The 21,782-nt window shown below is 43.1% G+C and overlaps 1 protein-coding gene across 2 annotated transcripts in view; it reads right to left on the reverse strand.

Moving 5' to 3' along the window:
* LOC126260792 (BCL2/adenovirus E1B 19 kDa protein-interacting protein 3) overlaps positions 1 to 21,782 on the reverse strand; it is a 313,008-nt gene that overhangs the window by 188,763 nt on the left and 102,463 nt on the right. The gene's annotated exons all lie outside the window — the stretch shown is intronic.

Raw genomic sequence — 21,782 nt, forward strand, 5'->3', positions numbered from 1 at the left:
CTCCATCCCTTTAAACAACATTTTAAGGGGGGGGTAGGACGTGAAACTGGCCGACTTTGAGCAGGAGAGGCACCACAGGACATTTTAATTTCCACTGTCTATACTTTTACAAATAAATTCATAAAACTTTGTTAGCATGACCAGGAAGGGTTCAGGATTCACACTCATAGCAGTGGAAGTTAAAAAATGTAACAAAATATATTGTTTTACATATATATTTCACCTTTTGCTCACTTACCATTGGCTGCATTTGTTGCTATAGGTACACTTTTCTTCATAAGTAAGGGAGATTCTTCGATGAATTTTGCACAGCACACAAACCATACTTACAGGTGTATGAAACTCTAGAATTTTCCAAATCTATTAAAAACTGTGCTAAAAATTGAGAATTTAACCAAAAAATGAGTTTTTTCTAAACATGAAGTTTAAAATTTAACAGCTCAATCAGTTTTTCATTAATTAAATAAATTCTAGAGTTTCATACACCTGTAAGTATGGTTTGTATACTGTGCACAATCCATCGAAGAATCTCTTACTTGTGAAGAAAAGTGTACCTATAGCAACAAATGCAGCCAATAGTACACTCCTGGAAATGGAAAAAAGAACACATTGACACCGGTGTGTCAGACCCACCATACTTGCTCCGGACACTGCGAGAGGGCTGTACAAGCAATGATCACACGCACGGCACAGCGGACACACCAGGAACTGCGGTGTTGGCCGTCGAATGGCGCTAGCTGCGCAGCATTTGTGCACCGCCGCCGTCAGTGTCAGCCAGTTTTCCGTGGCATACGGAGCTCCATCGCAGTCTTTAACACTGGTAGCATGCCGCGACAGCGTGGACGTGAACCGTATGTGCAGTTGACGGACTTTGAGCGAGGGCGTATAGTGGGCATGCAGGAGGCCGGGTGGACGTACCGCCGAATTGCTCAACACGTGGGGCGTGAGGTCTCCACAGTACATCGATGTTGTCGCCAGTGGTCGGCGGAAGGTGCACGTGCCCGTCGACCTGGGACCGGACCGCAGCGACGCACGGATGCACGCCAAGACCGTAGGATCCTACGCAGTGCCGTAGGGGACCGCACCGCCACTTCCCAGCAAATTAGGGACACTGTTGCTCCTGGGGTATCGGCGAGGACCATTCGCAACCGTCTCCATGAAGCTGGGCTACGGTCCCGCACACCGTTAGGCCGTCTTCCGCTCACGCCCCAACGTCGTGCAGCCCGCCTCCAGTGGTGTCGCGACAGGCGTGAATGGAGGGACGAATGGAGACGTGTCGTCTTCAGCGATGAGAGTCGCTTCTGCCTTGGTGCCAATGATGGTCGTATGCGTGTTTGGCGCCGTGCAGGTGAGCGCCACAATCAGGACTGCATACGACCGAGGCACACAGGGCCAACACCCGGCATCATGGTGTGGGGAGCGATCTCCTACACTGGCCGTACACCACTGGTGATCGTCGAGGGGACACTGAATAGTGCACGGTACATCCAAACCGTCATCGAACCCATCGTTCTACCATTCCTAGACCGGCAAGGGAACTTGCTGTTCCAACAGGACAATGCACGTCCGCATGTATCCCGTGCCACCCAACGTGCTCTAGAAGGTGTAAGTCAACTACCCTGGCCAGTAAGATCTCCGGATCTGTCCCCCATTGAGCATGTTTGGGACTGGATGAAGCGTCGTCTCACGCGGTCTGCACGTCCAGCACGAACGCTGGTCCAACTGAGGCGCCAGGTGGAAATGGCATGGCAAGCCGTTCCACAGGACTACATCCAGCATCTCTACGATCGTCTCCATGGGAGAATAGCAGCCTGCATTGCTGCGAAAGGTGGATATACACTGTACTAGTGCCGATATTGTGCATGCTCTGTTGCCTGTGTCTATGTGCCTGTGGTTCTGACAGTGTGATCATGTGATGTATCTGACCCCAGGAATGTGTCAAAGTTTCCCCTTCCTGGGACAATGAATTCACGGTGTTCTTATTTCAATTTCCAGGAGTGTAAATGAAAAAATGATGAAACTTCACATGTAAAAAATTTATTTTGTTATACTTTTGAAGTTACATTGATATGAGTTTGAATCCTGAATCCTTCCTGGTCGTGTTGACAAAGCTTTATGAATTTATTTGTAAAAGTATAAACAGTGGAAATTAAAATGTCGTGTGGTGCCTCTCCTGCTCGAAGTAGGCCCGTTTGACGTCCTACCCCCCTTAATAAAAGCGAGTAAATTTTTACATATACCAATTTGCAAATTTCAGATAATCAAGTAACATGAAATGTGCAGTGTCTCGAAAAATGACAATGAATTCCAGAAACTACAAGCTGCATCTGATGCAAGATAGTATACTGTTTCTGTATGGAATCAGGTTTCGGTCCGACTGGTAACACTGCACACAGGTAAAGGCTCATATTCATTAGCTAACAACTACGAATCCGACACACAGAAGCAAAATTGGCAAACTAAAGGAAACTGAGAAACGAAGACAGAAGGGAAAACACCCTCCACCAAGCGAGAAAAAAAGGTCTGACTTCCTAAATGCAGGAGGAAGCGAATGAAAGCAGAAATGACCACCTTTAGACACTAACATAGCAATCTCCCTGCTTACGAAACAACTGATACCGTTGACTGCACACTACGATTTTATATCGTATGAGCCCTGAACTACATTGTCGAAGAGCTTTGACAAAACTTTTACATAATCCAGAAGCGTCCACTGTCTTTTATAAAACATATTCGATAAAGTTCTTTGACAGTGGAATGTGGGCCCAAATTATGACTGTCAGTTTTGTGAAAGTTTGTTGCTATTATGCTAGACTATTTTGAAACATTTACACTATCACTCTTCCACGTATGACCTGTGGGCTACGGCTGTACCAACTGTTTCTCTTTTCTTCCACATTTCTCTCTTTTCTCTCCGTTTCTTTTCTTTCTTCTTCGGATTTCATTGGTACCTTTGGAGTTCTGCAATTTATTTCTGAATGGTAATCTTTCACAAGCATCTCTGAGTAATTTTAAGCTTTTCATGTCCCTTTCAACTTCTTTGTACCATGTGTTATCTACTTTTAATTTCGAGAAGTAAGCGAACAGTCTTTATCACACTGTTATTATTCATCTTTTGGATGTGCCAGTGGACAGCTACTCTTTTCCTAACGACGTCTGCACTTTTTTCAGTATATGTATGGCGTCTTTTATATTGTGTTTGCTCTTTTAACTGGTCTCAAAACGTTCCTTAATATTTTTCTTTAAGCAATTTTCAGAGCTTCCATCATCGCCTTTATTGTTAAGAGGCAAACATTCTGCTGCTTGAAGTGCTTCTGGACGTTTTATTGTCTAGTAGTGTGTTTAACATTCATGGATATTTATGTCTTATTATACTGCGTATGTCCTTAGTGAGGTATTATATTGTTTGCAACATACTAGCTCTGACTTTAATGGTTTATTTCTCCGAAATGCCTTGCTCAAATACTTCTCCTAGACAACCGAACTTTTTCCATATTTCGTTTTCATTAAGTTTGGGGTTGCCTTAATCATTTGTCATGAAATTGGTTTCCTCAAAAGAACTTGCTTTTCCAGCTTGTTCTTTAACCAATTCTATTTCTCTAGTGGCTGTCTCCACTGCTGAAGAAAAAGGTAGGTTGTACGCATATCCTAAGCAATCTATTAGTAGGTTCCCCTTTTGCAATCCTCTCACTGATTTGGCTACCTCTTAATGTCAGTCTCCATTCCCTTATGACTTGTTCTAGGACACAAAGACGAGCGGCCAGAGGTTGGCTCCCTGCCTTACACCACTTTTGATCTGAAAATTACTAGAAATTTCACTTCAGAATTTTTTATTTATTATTAAATTCGTAGGCGTCTGTTGTGTGGTAGAACTGAGCGCAACTGCAAGGTATGTTGTGAGAGCTGGGAAGGGAGTGGTGGTGGTGGGGGGGGGGGGGGTGAGGGGAAGAGCAGAAAGTAATGAACGGCGACGCACCCCTCCTCCCCCCCCCCTTTCGCAAAAGTCATCCACCACCGAACTCAGAAACGGATCCTGGATCCGTGCCTCTGAAGTGCACCACAGACGTGCATTTGGCATGCTCTGAGGCAGGGATAAAGTAACTACATTGCCCCACGCACGCTGGCCGAAGTACAAAACAAAGGGGCAAGCACGAGAAGGCTTTGAGAAAAAAAGTAAGGTTGCTGGATAAGTGAAGATGCGGATGCTGACTGCGACCCGACGGGTGAAGGCGGTGACAAACCAGGTTTAGTGACGGAATCCTCTGAACTCCAATCGTGAACTACAATACTTGTGTAAACTCAGCGTCGTCACAAAACTGTTTCTTTGTATCGGAGTAATTAGGCTCTTCAGAAACGTGACATGCGCTCGTTGTGTAATTTGAGGTTGCAAGGCACACTAGGGGCGAGCAAAAGCAAGAAAAAATAATTTGGCGCATCGCGACGATTAAGCCGTGGATCATATGGGGCGTTCAAGACTTCTGCAAACAAAGCGCCGACCGCGATACGCCAGTGTATTACGACGCGATAAGGGCGCGCCTATCTTAATGGCAAGCTGCCACGCCAGCCAATTGCTCCGTCAGCGCCCTCGTCACATACAACACACACAGTCCTGATGTAACCAGAACCTTCTAGTATAATAGGTTATACATTCTATGTAGCATTTGTCGTAGTGTTCGCTACAGGCGAAAGCCCTGACGGTTGCAGATGTCTACCAGTTTTATTAGCTAAAAAAAGGTGTCTTGGATTCCTACTACGCCCGTTCTCACCGACCGTCAAACAAAAGAAAACTGATTTCAGTGCTTCAGTTCATGGAGTAGCCTCCATGAATTTATATGCCATAGACCCTAGCCTAGACTGCATCAAAAGTAATTTACAATTTCATAATACGATAACAAGAACTGCTGCGAACTAAATATTTTTCTCCTTTAACTGTTGGAGATTACAGAGTCGACGATACCGTAACTATACGCAATAAAAGCTTAACATTATGGGAATGCCGAATTTTTCGCAAATTTCTATGAAGTTTTCTCGGGTTATCAGTCGAGTCAAGGCGGCGTTCTGCGACAACGTTTTGACAATTTTCCTACTCTTAATCGTTGCCTGAAGATGACTAGCAGGAAATTTGTCGAAACGTTGCCACAGAACAGCGCCTTGACTCTACTGATAACCCGACAACTTCATCAAAAGATCAACATGCAAAGCTTAACATATAAAGCGTATTGAAACCAGACCATATACACAGGTACACAAACTCCTCAACAAAACATCGCAAAAAAGCCTTTCGGTCGTCACTGGTGCATTTTTATGGAGCAAGATAACATGGAAACGAAGGTTCACAGTGGTAATCGAAGAACAAGTGATGACAGAGAAAGAGAGAGGATGTTTACCAGAACACTGTTATACCGCGTAAGTTGCTTCCTGGTTGTAGTCCGTACTAGCGATCCGCTCCGACTTCACGCGGGTAGCATTTGGTATCTACGTCCGATTAATTTGTCTGAAGTAGCGGTAATAAATTATGCACACAAACATTCCTCGTGAATCGGTTTATCTGTTAGTGAAAACCGTATCAAAATCCCTACATTACTTCCTGAGATTACACATACAGACAGTAAAACGAGGCGAGGTATTTTAATTTACAGCATATTCAGATCGATTCCTCGCGCATCGTGTCTGGAAGCCTATAGCAGTCGTCTGTATTTAAATTTCTTTCGTTCCCAGATAGTTCAACTTGGACATTCCTTCTTCAAATGTTACGTTCTTTGGCTAGCACTCGTGAGTTGCTGAAATCTACGTCCTAGCCGTGGTTCTCTTGATGTTCTGATTTGTCCTCCCAGTTCCGCCTATACACACTTTTCAACAGTCATACGTCACTTCATAGTCCCCCACAGTGTTGAGGTGATTGGGCGCGCCCGTTTTTCGTGTACTGACTAAAAAAATGTCTTTAAATCTGAAAGGGAACATGATGCGGCTTAACAACCTAGAAGATTCAGACTTCAATGTTCAAAACCATTCCCTCAAACTAACACACAAATTTTCCAAGAAAGTGAAGATGTGTAATAGGCCACTGAAGATACTTGGAAAATGAAAAAGCGAATACTATCTGACAACCAAACAGCCTTTTAGTTAGTCGCAGAGGCGGAATTTATTCACCATCAAGAGGGTAACAAATTCGCGACCAAGGATGTATAAAAATGATTAACTGTGGCTATTGGTTTGAAATTCTGTAGCTGAATTTGGTACATAGACTAGCTAATGGATTCTTTTCCAAACGAGATGGTGCAGCACAGCATTTTCTCTCTTAAATGAAAGTTACCCGCCGCAACATTTCGTACTATTGAGAGAGGTCGTATAGTTTCCTTGCCTCCCAGATATCCAGAGGTTATAAACCACGTTTACTGAGCTACACTGCTATTACGTCAGTAGCTGAAGCCATGAAGCGTGGTTGTGTTTCGGGTAAGTGCCGCAGTACGGAAAGAATGTAAGCGAGAGAGAGACGAATGGGCAGTCATTATAGCGAAGATACGGACCACAGATGCGGAAATCCACTTATATAAGCTGTTTTGACAAAGCGCACATTGTTGTGCCGCTGCGGCTGGAAACTAGAATCTCGGCAATAGCGAAGCTGGTCGCCTGTTGGGGCACTGCTGTCGCGAGCATCTATGGAAAGTGGTTGAGAAATAAGTACGCCGTATGTTATTCGGCGATCACGTCTCATCACAAAACGTAGAATTCGTAAATCCCCACTGTGTGCTCCGGGATAGGCAGCTATCTGTGTCAGACCTGACGGCAGGGTACAATGGTGGTGCAGGCAAAAGCGTCTCAGGGCACAGCGTTCAAAGGCCATTGTCAAATATGGAGCTCCACATCATACAACCACTAGGTGTTCCTGCGTCGACCCAACGACATCGTCAGTTACGATTGCAGTGGGCACTGAATCACTTTCAGCGTGGATCGATAGAAACATATCGCCTGTCGAATAAATCGGCTGTTACACCAGGTCGATGGTCGGGTCCTTACAAGCCGTCACCCAGGCGAATGGCTGCACGAAACATGCGCCGCGCCCACAGATGCAGGCCGGTGAGTGCAGAACTGTGCTATGGGGTACATTGAGTTGGGCTTCCATGGGATCTGTGGTGGCAATCATCGTGACATCAGTGTGAACTACGTGAACACTACTGCGGACCACATCCATCGCTTCATGTTTTAAGTCCCCCACTACGGCGATGACGTTTTCTAGCAGGACAACTGTCCGCGATGCAAGGTCAGAATCTTACTACATTGGTTTGAGGGGCATTATAGTGAGCTCACATTGATGTCTTGGCCAGCAAATGTACCAGATCTGTACCCACTGGAACACACATCGGGCGCCGGAATTGCTTCACCTGTGCGTAGGAATCTCGTGCTACACACTTCTGGAATCCTGTCGAAGGTTTTTAGAATCCATGACAAGCATGATCTCAGTTATACTGTGTTTGAAAAATGGAACAATACGCTATTAAACACGTGGTTAAGGCCTTTTCGGCTCATCAGTGCATGTATTACACATGCTACAGGAGGTGCATAGTCATAATGAAGCAGATTTAAGATGAACCACAGTTTATTCAGCTACACCAGTTGTAAGACAAGTAACTTTAAAGTCAAGTTTCAAGATAGCTCTGGGAATATCTAATATTACTGAAGTTTTAAATAAATACAACGGCGCAGAAAAAAGAATTTATCTCCTTGAAACGAGTCTCCGTGTTGCCTCAGTTCCTATGACGCAGCAGCACGAGTCCAGTCTCTACCACCGCTTGCTGCTGCTCTTGTGCGTATACCCGTCCATTTTCATTAGCGTGTCCACTTCTAGACGTGTGTGGAAGGTCCGACTAACCCTACTCAAAGGGACCGCACGTCAAAGGCAGAAAAAATTAAGGAGCGTCTTTGGACACACACACACACACACACACACACACACACACACACACACAGGTTCTCAACGGCAGGGTAGCTCCTTAGAAGGCGCCCCTACCTCGCAAGCCTTAATTCCTTAGCTAACGCCACCTTTCATCATAGCTTATCAAAGCTAGCGGCGCACAAAGCTTTGAGACCATAAGACAGTTCTTGGCGCCAGGCGTGTCACCGATCTTAAGAGGCTAACACTGTTTTTACAGTTTTATACACTTTGGGTAAGCAGAGGCGAGCTGGAATAGAACTGAAAATCCGAGAAATGTTCCTCCGAAATCTATACATTTAAACGGATATAAATTATCTCTAGAATAATGTCAGTAACGTTTCAACCGCTATTGCTAAATCCCTGACGGCTACCCAGCTTTATGTACTTTTTCCGTACTCTGAACTTTTTTTTACTAGCTCATTAGCTTCCTCTCCCTACCGTTACACTTTGCTTCCAAGTCGACTTCTTATTAAATTGACGCTCACCACGGCGTCGACGTCCTGCTCCTCTCCTGACGAACTAGGACTGTATCTAGCAGAATCTGACCACGGTAATACGTTCGTGATGAAAACCATATTATTTACAGATTTTCTGAACTCACTCATCCACAAAAGTTGAGACTGACGTGGAAGTAAGTGGCTTGCGAAAGCAACTAGTCTCCCGTTCACCTGCGACTAATTACGCATAGAACCGAGATCCACTGATTCTGTGTATTCTTTTATGGCAGCGGTCTCAGTTTTTCCATTAGCGGCAACGATGACTAAGCAACTACATTTATTTGTTTCAGTTACCAATCGTAGGGTGGCTGGTTGTTGAGGCAATTATTGATTCCTTTCCATATGCCCCTTATCCCTCCCTTTTATCTTAACTCCTGCATCCTGCATCTATGATCAGTCTCAAACATGTAGACCTACCATACCTTTTACTACAGTTTTTATGAAGGATTTTCCTCATGTGTGCCTAACAACTTTCTCTCTCTCTCTCTCTCTCTCTCTCTCTCTCTCTCTCTCTCCCCCCTTCCTCCCTCCCCCCCCCCGACTGTTCTTTAACACATTTTTCCTCGTTAACTTGTTTGAAGACATTTTCATTCGTAATCTGATCAGTCCACCTGACCAACGATCTCCAACACCGCATGTCAAGGATTTACATTCGTTTCTTTCTACATCTACATTTATACTCCGCAAGCCACCCACCGGTGTGTGGCGGAGGGCACTTTACGTGCCACTGTCATTACCTCCCTTTTCTGTTCCAGTCACGTATGGTTCGCGGGAAGAACGACTGTCTGAAAGCCTCCGTGAGCGCTCGAATGTCTCTAATTTTACATTCGTGATCTCCTCGGGAGGTATAAGTAGGGGGAAGCAATATATTCGATACCTCATCCAGAAACGCATCCTCTCGAAACCTGGCGAGCAAGCTACACCGCGATGCAGAGCGCCTGTCTTGCAGAGTCTGCCACTTGAGTTTATTAAACATCTCCTTATCTCCTCCGTCAACCCGACCTGGTACGGATCCCACATTGATGAGCAATACTCAAGTATAGGCCGAACGAGTGTTTTGTAAGCCACCTCCTTTGTTGATGGACTACATCTTCTAAGGACTCTCCCAATGAATCTCAACCTGGTACCCGCCTTACCAACAATTAATTTTATATGATCATTCCACTTCAAATCGTTCCGCACGCATACTCCCAGATATTTTACAGAAGTAACTGCTACCAGTGTTTGTTCCGCTATCATATAATCATACAATAAAGGATCCTTCTTTCTATGTATTCGCAATACATTACATTTGTCTATGTTAAGGGTCAGTTGCCACTCCCTGCACCAAGTGCCTATCCGCTGCAGATCTTCCTGCATTTCGCTACAATTTTCTAATGCTGCAACTTCTCTGTATACTACAGCATCATCCGCGAAAAGCCGCATGGAACTTCCGACACTATCTACTAGGTCATTTATATATATTGTGAAAAGCAATGGTCCCATAACACTCCCCTGTGGCACGCCAGAGGTTACTTTAACGTCTGTAGACGTCTCTCCATTGATAACAACGTGCTGTGTTCTGTTTGCTAAAAACTCTTCAATCCAGCCACATAGCTGGTCTGATATTCCGTAGGCTCTTACTTTGTTTATCAGGCGATAGTGCGGAACTGTATCGAACGCCTTCCGGAAGACAAGGAAAATAGCATCTACCTGGGAGCCGGTATCTAATATTTTCTGGGTCTCATGAACAAATAAAGCGAGTTGGGTCTCTCACGATCGCTGTTTCCGGAATCCATGTTGATTCCTACAGAGTAGATTCTGGGTTTCCAAAAACGACATGATACTCGAGCAAAAAACATGTTCTAAAATTCTACAACAGATCGACGTCAGAGATATAGGTCTATAGTTTTGCGCGTCTGCTCGACGACCCTTCTTGAAGACTGGGACTACCTGTGCTCTTTTCCAATCATTTGGAACCTTCCGTTCCTCTAGAGACTTGCGGTACACGGCTGTCAGAAGGGGGGGCAAGTTCTTTCGTGTACTCTGTGTAGAATCGAATTGGTATCCCGTCAGGTCCAGTGGACTTTCCCCTGTTGAGTGATTCCAGTTGCTTTTCTATTCCTTGGACACTTATTTCGATGTCAACCATTTTTTCGTTTCCTGTCTTCCCCACCGTTCTCGATTTGCGTGTACATATGCAGAACTGTGCTTCCATCATTTTTTCATAACATGCACAACACGCAGATTTCTAATGTCCTTTATTATGACTAGCGGTTTGGGTGACTAACCCTCACAGCAGAAAAGTCATTCAGTGCAATATTAATATGACAAGATGCGTAAATATGAGATTCATGAATCGTAACCGATAGTGACAGTAAAGGACACAGAGGCATTTTATGCATTTCATACATTATCAGCTCTTGGTAGTAGCCTTCAAACAACTATCATGATTTTTTCCTAAGCTGAAGGTTTATATTTCTGGATATTAGCAGTTGTTATATTGAAAGGAAATACTGGTATGGGATTATTGACTTTTGCAAATCTGTCTGCGCGTCGATGAAGATAATATGAAATGATTAGGACAACACGAACACCCAGTCCCCGAGTGAAGAAAATGTCCGGCATGGTCTAGAATCGAACCCAGGTCCCCTCGTTCTGTGGCAGCGACGCAAACACTAGACCACGAGGTGCGTACATTGGTTAATTCACAGAAAGGCTTCACCTCGTGCAACCTCTGCTACTGTATCTTCCTTTTACGTTTCCCATCTTTATTCTGTTTCTTGGATAAAATTCTGCCATCTGTTCAAGAGTCCCCTGCCAGATTTAACACTAAATACTACACAAGGAACTTTACAACGATTGCGTACTCCTACTTGCCGCCCCCCCCCCCCCTCGTCCTCCTCCTGTCTTTCTCCATCATGTCAGATGTCTGACAACGAAGCGTAAATATCGAAATTTCCCAAAGGCTATCTGCAACTGCATGACGCGTCAACAGAAGTGCCGAAGACGTAAAGGGCTATTAAGCTCTGTGCTGACAGGTCTTCAACTTTGTACTACCCCATGCTATCAGTGATGGACTGCACGTGGATAGGGAACGTTGTCGCTTTAGCTGCGGCAGGTAATTTTTGTAGGGGGGCAGGCAAGTGGCGTTCGTGTAGCACCCGGGATGATGCGCGCCGCGTTCCACCTCAGCAGCTGAACACCTGCGCAGCTGACAGGTGGTGTTGGGCTGACGTCAATCGGCTAAGGTGGAGCTGGAGTTGGCGGCGGAAACACGCCGGCGTGGGTTGCTGCGAAGTGTGCCAGGCGAGACTGAGCGCCCACGGACGTCGCCAAACAAGTAGCAGCTGGGGTCCTCCAGCTGGTACAAAGCTTGTGTATCCCCCATCAGTCTACATTCCGGCATCAGCTGTCAATGAAACACCGAAACTGCACTCGAGACCAAAGCTGTCGTCGTGTACTTCCGTCCCGCGTCTTGTTTGTTGCAGTTCTCCACGCGAGTCTATCTCTGCAAACCTTTTCATCTTTGCGTAACTACTGCCACCTACGTTCATTAGAACCTGTTTGCTGTGCTCCAGCCTTTGTCTCCACAATTTTACATCCCAAACTTCCATTACCAAACTGACTGATCCTCGATGCCCCAAGATGTGTCTTATTAATCGATATTTGCTTTTTGTCAAGTTCTGCCCCAGTTTTTTCTTCAGTTTGATTGGTACCTCTCCAACAGCTCTTATCTACCAATCGAATCCTCACCATTCTTTTGTAGAATCACACTTCGAAAAGCTTCTCTCGTCTCATTTACGCTGTTTATTTTCCACGTTTCACATCTGCAGATGGCTACACTCCATGAAAATTCCCTCTGAGAAGACTTCTTAACACTTATATTACATGTTGATAGATTCGTCCTTTATCAGAACACCTTTTCTTGCTATCCCCATTCTGCATTTTATATCTCCTCTACTTCGGCCATTGTCAGTTATTTTGCTAATTTTTGAGAACATTTCTCTTTGAGGAAATGCTGCAGTTTACGTTCATGGGGACCACAACACCTGCTCCTTTCACCGCCACCACCTGCCTCCAGAATGTGAATGGTCTGAACATTATCACATCCTGAAATAAACCTGTTACCATCATAAATAAATACTGCTTTTAATAAATTTTGAAGTTATTTTGCTGCGCGAATCTTTTAGTACTTTTAGCGTCAACTCTCTCATCATCGCCTGTTTTATTCTGTTACTTTTGTTTTACATTTTTGTTGTTCATTTTCTAACCTCTTTTCAACACTGATCATCCCGTTCAGCTGCTCTTCGAAGTCCTCTGCTGTCTGTGGCAGAATTACAATGCCTTCGGTAAACCTGAAAGTTTTTGCTACTTCTCCCTGAATTCCCTTTCCAAATATCTCCTTGGTTTCCTTCACGGCTCGCTCAGTGTACAGCCTGAATAACATTGGGGGGATAGGCCACAATTTCCTCTCACTCCTTAATGATTCATGTCTTTGGACCTTCACAACCGCACCCGTATTTCAATATTGAATATACTAGGGTAATCCCAAAAGTAAGGTCTCATTATTTTATAAGTACATAGACCTGTTTATTTCTACAATGGTTTACATCAGTTTACAGCTTTAACATTTAGCTTTTTTTCGACAATCACAATTTTTTTTGTATACCCATGTCATACCAGCTCGCCGCCATGCTGTTCAGAAAGTTATGAACCTCTTCTTTCACCTCGTCGGAGCTGAATCGCTGAGACCACAATTAACGCTGACAGGTACTGTGAGACTCTGAAAAACTCAAACGGGCAATTCAGAACCGGAGAAGAGGAATGTTGAGCAAGGGAGTACACATTCTCCATGACAACGCTCGCCCACACATCGCCCGGCAAACCGTTGCTCTCCTGTAACAGTCTCAGTGGAACATAGTCACCCACCCACCCTATAGACCTGACTTAGCGCCCAGTGACTAATACCTGTTTCCTAGGTTAAAAGAACATTTGGCCGTAAACGATTCAGCTCCGACGAAGAGGTGAAAGAAGAGGTTCATAACTTTCGGAACAGCATGGCGGCGAGCTGGTATGACATTGGGATACAAAAACTGCCACAGCGTCTACAAAAATGCATCGACAGAAATGGTGATTATGTCGAAAAATAGCTAAATGTTCAAGCTGTAAACTGATGTAAACTACAGCAGAAATAAACAGGTCTATGTACTTATAAAAAAATAGGAGACCTTACTTTTGGGGTTATCTTCGTATATAACAGTTGACTCCCTGTATTTTATGCCTACTGGCTCCCAGCATTTCGGAGTGTCAATAACCTGGGATGTGTTGTTCTACATCCTCAATAGTAAACACGGTGACTTCGATGAGGTTTCGCACCAGTGGCAAAGAACACCATAAAAACTTCTACAAACTTCGTTCCTTTCATTTTTCTGCTCTTTCACGCTTATAAAAACAGCCTCACACTCCGCTTGTTTTTCGTGATTTCGAATGCTCAGTGAAGTACCTCATACTTGTTTGCTCTAAGTTGGTAGATGAACCGAAGAAAAGGACCCTGAATAGCCTTCTGTAAACAATGGGACCAAAAGCAGTTTGGATCACGGATCACGTGACACTTCTTCGTTTGGTACATTTTATATTTGGCAGATGCGACTCATATTTGGCAGGTATAGTGTGTAACCGGGTGCAGATCCAAGGAAGAATTCAAGCACGCCCCCTACCCCCCCCCCCCCCAAAAAAAAATTTTTTTTTTTGCAATCTAACCACTGATTATTATGATTTACTACCTGACGACAAACCTGGCACTGCCTTGATATCTATTTTGCCAATTTTCTATTACAAACAAAAAAATAACTTAAGAGAAGTATCGAAAAATTCATTTCCATGTATTCGTAATAACACCTTTGAAATGACAGCCGTACAAAGAAATGTGAGTAAGTATCCAAATTAAGAAACATGATCCCGGATAGTTTCCATACGCAGGGCGCAGCTGCTTCGCGTGTCTGCAACGTGATTTTGTAAACGTCTCTACAGCAACACCTCTTCATAGCTATATCGTTTTCGCCTACAGCCGTTTGCGTTTCGCAGTTGAAAATTCTCAAAAGCGCTGCTAGATGTCCGGGATTTCCTTGCGTTGGCTCGACTGTAGTAGTAGTAGTAGTAGTAGTAGTAGTAGTAATGAATAAATGAATTGAAGCTTCATACATGATGCGGCATTTTGTCCACATAGCTCAGTGTTTATGACGTCATGTCACTGTGTCCTACGATGTACGGTACATTTAGCGGCACGTGTGGATACCATCAGTGAAATAGGCTGCTAATAGAGTTAGCAGCAAAGAAGCAATAAATTGAAGCGTCATGCATGATGTGGCAGTTTTTCTATTTATTCCAATATTCATAATGTCATATCTCCTCAACTATGTGGTTCTTAACCCCATGGCTATTGCTGCCTGACAGTAGGGGATGTGTGTGCCAAGTTTGTCTGAATGCGCGCGCATACACCGATTTCAAACAAACTTGGTACACACATCCCCTACTGTGCTTTATAATTTTATTTTTAGGAGTGTTGGGGGCGTGCTTGATTCTTCCTTGGATATGCACCCGGTTACACAGTATACCTGCCAAAAATGAGTCGCATCTGCCAAGTATAAAATGTACCAAGCTAAGAACAGTGTCACGTGATCCGTGAGCCAAACTGCTTTTCGTCCCATTGTTAACAGAAGGCTATTCAGTGTCTTTCTTCGGTTTATCTACCAACTTAGAGCAAGCAACTATGAGGTACTTCACTGAGCATTCGAAATGACGAAACCCAAGCGGAGTGTGAGGCTGTTTTTATAAGCGTGAAAGAGCAGAAAAATGAAAGGAACGAGGTTTGGAGAAGTTTTTATGGTGGTGTTTGTCACTGGTACCAAAACTCATCGAAATCACCGTGTTCACTATTGAGGATGTACAACAACGCATCCCAAGTTATTCTTGACACTCCGAAATGCTGGGGCTACACACACACACACACACACACACACACACACACACACACATACTTACTTATAATACATATAGATCATTACACTTTAAATACATTATCATCATCATCATCATCATCCCTTTCTCAGACCTTAGCTCTGGTTAAAAATGGAAAGTGACGCGGACCTTTATCTAGCGTGACTTCCTTTTAACTGCATTTAGGAACATTCGGGTAATTTAACATGTATCAATAATTGCATATTTCTGTAGTTGTATATATACGTTTGGATGTAGCTGTATTGCGTTGATTTACTGGTGGATATTGTGTGGTATGACTCCTGTAGTTGATAGTATAATTGGTATAATGTCAACTTTATCCTGATGCCACATGTCCTTCCTCAGCCAGCTGGATGTATTTTTCAATTTTTTCTCCTGCTTTCTTCTGTATATTTGTTGTATTGGGTATGGATATTTCGATTAGTTGTGTTAATTTCTTCTTTTTATTGGTGAGTACGATGTCAGGTTTGTTATGTGGTGTTTTATCTGTTATAATGGTTCTGTTCCAGCATAATTTGTATTCATCATTCTCCAGTACATTTTGTGGTGCATACTTGTATGTGGGAACGTGTTTTATTAGTTTATGTTGTATGGCAAGTTGTTGATGTATTATTTTTGCCACATTGTCATGTCTTCTGGGGTATTCTGTATTTGCTGGTATTGTACATCCGCCTGTGAAGTGATCTACTGTTTCTATTTGTTGTTTGCAAAGTCTGCATTTATCTGTTGTGGTATTGGGATCTTTAATAATATGCTTGCTGTAATATCTGGTGTTTATTGTTTGATCCTGTATTGCAATCATGAATCCTTCCGTCTCACTGTATATATTGCCTTTTCTTAGCCATGTGTTGGATGCGTCTTGATCGATGTGTGGCTGTGTTAAATGATACGGGTGCTTGCCATGTAGTGTTTTCTTTTTCCAATTTATTTTCTTCGTGTCTGTTGATGTTATGTGATCTAAAGGGTTGTAGAAGTGGTTATGAAATTGCAATGGTGTAGCCGATGTATTTATATGAGTGACTGCTTTGTGTATTTTGCTAGTTTCTGCTCGTTCTATAAAGAATTTTCTTAAATTGTCTACCTGTCCATAACATAGGTTTTTTATGTCTATAAATCACCTTCCTCCTTCCTCTCTGCTTAATGTGAATCTTTCTGTTGCTGAATGTATGTGATGTATTCTATATTTGTGGCATTGTGATCGTGTAAGTGTACTGAGCGCTTCTAGGTCTGTGTTACTCCATTTCACTACTCCAAATGAGTAGGTCAATATTGGTATGGCGTAAGTATTTATAGCTTTTGTCTTGTTTCTTGCTGTCAATTCTGTTTTCAGTATTTATGTTAGTCTTTGTCTATATTTTTCTTTTCGTTCTTTAATATTTGTATTATCTATTCCTATTTTTTGTATGTATCCTAGATATTTATAGGCATCTGTTTTTTCCATCGCTTCTATGCAGTCGCTGTGGTTATCCAATACGTAATCTTCTTGTTTAGTGTGTTTTCCCTTGACTATACTATTTTTCTTACATTTGTCTGTTCCAAAAACCATATTTATATCATTGCTGAATACTTCTGTTATCTTTAGTAATTGGTTGAGTTGTTGATTTGTTGCTGCCAGTAGTTTTAGATCATCCATGTATAGCAAATGTGTGATTTTGTGTGGGTATGTTCCAGTAATATTATATCCATAATTTGTATTATTTAGCATTTTGGATAGTGGGTTCAGAGCAAGACAGAACCAGAAAGGACTTAATGAGTCTCCTTGGTATATTCCACGCTTAATCTGTATTGGCTGTGATGTGATTATCTGCATTTGTTTGGATATTAAGTGTGGTTTTCCAATTTTTCATTACTACGAGGGCAGTTCAATAAGTAATGCAACACACTTTTTTTCTGAAACAGGGGTTGTTTTATTCAGCATTGAAATACACCAGGTTATTCCCCAATCTTTTAGCTACACAACACTATTTTTCAACGTAATCTCCATTCAATGCTACGGCCTTACGCCACCTTGAAATGAGGGCCTGTATGCCTGCACGGTACCATTCCACTGGTCGATGTCGGAGCCAACGTCGTACTGCATCAATAACTTCATCATCCGCGTAGTGCCTCCCACGGATTGCGTCCTTCATTGGGCCAAACATGTGGAAATCCGACGGTGCGAGATCGGGGCTGTAGGGTGCATGAGGAAGAACAGTCCACTGAAGTTTTGTGAGCTCCTCTCGGGTGCGAAGACTTGTGTGAGGTTTTGCGTTGTCATGAAGTAGTTCGTTCAGATTTTTGTGCCTACGAACACGCTGAAGTCGTTTCTTCAATTTCTGAAGAGTAGCACAATACACTTCAGAGTTGATCGTTTGACTATGGGGAAGGACATCGAACAGAATAACCCCTTCGGCGTCCCAGGAGACTGTAACCATGACTTTACCGGCTGAGGGTACGGCTTTAAACTTTTTCTTGGTAGGGGAGTGGGTGTGGCGCCACTCCATTGATTGCCGTTTTGTTTCAGGTTCGAAGTGATGAACCCATGTTTCATCGCCTGTAACAATCTTTGACAAGAAATTGTCACCCTCAGCCACATGACGAGCAAGCAATTCCGCACAGATGGTTCTCCTTTGCTCTTTATGGTGTTCGGTTAGACAACGAGGGACCCAGCGGGAACAAACATTTGAATATCCCAACTGGTGAACAATTGTGACAGCACTACCAACAGAGATGTCAAGTTGAGCACTGAGTTGTTTGACGGTGATCCGTCGATCATCTCGAACGAATGTGTTCGCACGCTCCGCCATTGCAGGAGTCACAGCTGTGCACGGCCGGCCCGCACGCGGGAGACCAGACAGTCTTGCTTGACCTTGCGGCGATGATGACACACGCTTTGCCCAACGACTCACCGTGCTTTTGTCCACTGCCAGATCACCGTAGACATTCTGCAAGCGCCTATGAATATCTGAGATGCCCTGGTTTTCCGCCAAAAGAAACTATCACTGCCCGTTGTTTGCAACGCACATCCGTTACAGACGCCATTTTAACAGCTCCGTACAGCGCTGCCACCTGTCGGAAGTCAATGAAACTATACGAGACGAAGCGGGAATGTTTGAAAATATTCCACAAGAAATTTCCGGTTTTTTCAACCAAAATTGGCCGAGAAAAAAAAATGTGTTGCATTACTTATTGAACTGCCTTCGTATGTTTAGGAACTGTATTTATTTGGGATCTACTGTGTATATTTCCAATATTTGTAGTAACCATGAGTGGGGTACACTATCAAAAGCTTTTTGGTAATCAATGAATGCGTAGTGCAGCGACCTTTGTTTAGTTTTAGCTTGATATGTCACCTCTGCATCTATTATCAGTTGCTCTTTACATCCTCGTCCTCATTTGCAGCAGCCTTTTTGTTCTTCATTTATAATTTTGTTCTGTGTTGTGTCATTAATTTCTGTGTAATGACTGAAGTTAATATTTTGTATATTGTTGGTAGGCATGTTATGGGGCGATATTTAGCTGGGTTTGCTGTGTGTGCTTGATCTTTAGGTTTCAGATAAGTTATTCCATGTGTAAGTGTATCAGGGAATGTGTATGGGTCTGCAATGTAACTTAAATAATTTAGTTAAATGTGAATGTGTTGAGGTGAACTTCTTTAGCCAGAAATTTGCTATTTTATCATTTCCAGGGGCTTTCCAATTGTGCATAGAATTAATTGCTTGGGTGACTTCATGTTGCGAAATTATCACTTCTGACATTTGTGGTATCATCTTGTATGTGTCCGTTTCTGCTAGTATCCACCGTGCATGTCTATGTTGTACCAGGTTTGACCATATGTTGCTCCAAAAGTGTTCCATGTCTGTTATGTTTGGTGGATTGTCTATTTTAATGTGTGTGTTATCTATTGTCTGGCAAAATTTCTTTTGGTTTGTGTTGAATGTTTGGTTTTGTTTCCTTTTATTTTCACTTTTTTGTATCTTCTAAGTCGTTTGGCCAATGCTTGTAATTTGCTTCTTTTCATCTAATTGCTCTATCGCTTCTTGCTGAGAGATTTTACCTAACCTGTTTCGTTTTTTTTCTGACATTTCATTTCTCATAATAAATTGTGTTAGCTGTCCAATGTCTTCTCAGTTTTTCTTTCTGATCTGTAGCCTGTGTTGCCAAGCTGGTTTTGTGGGTTTCTTCTGTGTCTTGGTTGGTTCTGATCTCTGTCTAGTGTGTATAGTTAGTGTAGTGAGCGCTCCTACATAAACCAGTAGTTTTAACTCTTCCATAGTTGTATTTTCAGTTATTTTGTTGTGTATGATTGTATTGATAGTAGTAGTTGTTTCAACTTGTGGGTTATTTGGCAGTCTATGCAAGAATGGTCTAATGTCTGTATTTGTGTCTTTGTATTCTATGTATATCAGCTGAAATTTTTCTTCTATATCTAACATGTGTGTCACTTCATGTTCTATTTGTGCTTGTTCTGGTGGCTGTCTTAAGATTTCGTTTTCCTCTGATTGTTTAATTGATGCGTGTTCTTTGTTTGTTTGCTCTGGGATGTTTGAGTCCATTACTGTATTTTCTTCTTCTTCTTCTTCTTCTTCTGATTGCACATTATTTTGTTCCAGTATTTGTTGTACTTGTTGTTTGATGTTTTCCAATTCTGACTGGGGTATCCCGTTATTTCTGGTTATTACACGGATCTGATCAGCTAATCGTTGTTCTGCTAAAAATTTTAATTCTGGGTATCTGGTAATAAATGTTGTGTATACTTGTGATCTGTATCCAGTTGTGTTGGTTCCTAAGTTTCTTGCTTGGTAATAACAGAACATGAGGTTTCGGTTAACTTCATCTGACCATCTCATCCTCTGTCTTTGTTTTCCTTCTAGGGTGGTTGCAGGAAGCATATCCCGCAAAACACCTATTTGGATTTAAATCCTTTGCCATGCGGCTAGCAGTGGCGTTACTATTGTGAACGGGCATAGGGTTCAAGCGTCTTCCCCGACCATGAAAGCGCTTGTCCGAGTCTTCATTAGACCCCCCCTGCCCCTATCACTCTTTCTTTCATAAGAAAGAAAGCCTGGATCCCCGCCCGACAACAACCAACTATCATGCGATGTATTCCACCAAATTAGTCTTGAGACAGGATCGTTGTGGCTGTTGATACTAACATCTCGTAACAGTAAGCCGCATTCCACAGGCGGGAGGCGCGCTCCTCAGAATGTGGGCGCCGTCTGAACCGTTCTACAGTGTCATAGCGAGACGCCAGTGCAACAGGTTCCTCCGCCCACGGCAGCCGTCCACCTTGAGCCACAAACCGGCACTCGGTGCAGCCGTGACTAGTTCAACACTTACTTTCAGTTCGCTGTGGTGGTGCTCCCGCCACAAGACGATAAGCTGCGTTTGCTTCTCAGGTGAAGACTGCAGAAAGTCTACATACAGTGTCCTCAACCCGAAGCCTGGTTTTCGACACCACTCTGGATTTAGAGCGTGCAGTACGACTACCGTGAGAATGCCCTTGTGTTCCTCCGAAGCCGAAGTTCCACTACTACACTTCGTTTTTATTGTATTCATTTGTATTTCATTTTTGCTACTAGTTTTCTGTCGCAAACTGAGATTCGAGCATCTTGGTTGTACACATGGTGGCATAAACGACAAACATTTACAAGAGCACATTTCAAGCAACGTTTTATTAACTTTACAAGTCATTTCATGTGTATTTCTGTGAAGGACAAAAAGGAAAATTCGACTCTTAATGTTATCTAATTTTAAACGAGAAACTATTTTCGAGCACAAATCAATAACAAAACTAGGTTCCAGGGTGCAAAGGAAGAAAATCAGAGCCATTAGAAGAGGAGTTAGTAATGAATCCGAAATCGGCCATGGTTTGATTTAAATGAAGCTTTTAGACCACACTTGGCTGGATGCTGTTTAAAATTATAAACCACATAATTATCTTTTCTGTTAAATTGGTCTTTGATGTCCCATGCCACATGTGATAGAATTACATAGCCATCGAAAAAACAAATTTTAACTCTGTATCTAAATTTACCTTTAGTTTCATTTGCTGGCTGCTCAGTGTACAAACTGAACAATGGGGATAGGCTACAGACCTGTTTCTAATGCTTCTCAACTACTGCCCCCTCCATCTCAGACTCTTGACTCCAGCCTGGTATCTTTAAAATTCCAGATAACCTTTCACTTCCTGTATGTTATCCCTGCTGCCTTCAGAATTTCTGCGAGTCTGTTCCAGTGACATCTCAATAGCATTATCTATAAAGTCTGCTAGCCGAGAGGTCTAAGGTGCTGCAGTCAGACTGTGCGGCTGGTCCCGGCGGAGGTTCGAGTCCTCCCTCGGGCATGTGTGTGTGTGTGTGTGTGTGTGTGTG

The sequence above is a fragment of the Schistocerca nitens genome, chromosome 5 (genome assembly GCF_023898315.1).
Source record: "Schistocerca nitens isolate TAMUIC-IGC-003100 chromosome 5, iqSchNite1.1, whole genome shotgun sequence".
NCBI lineage: Eukaryota > Metazoa > Arthropoda > Insecta > Orthoptera > Acrididae > Schistocerca > Schistocerca nitens.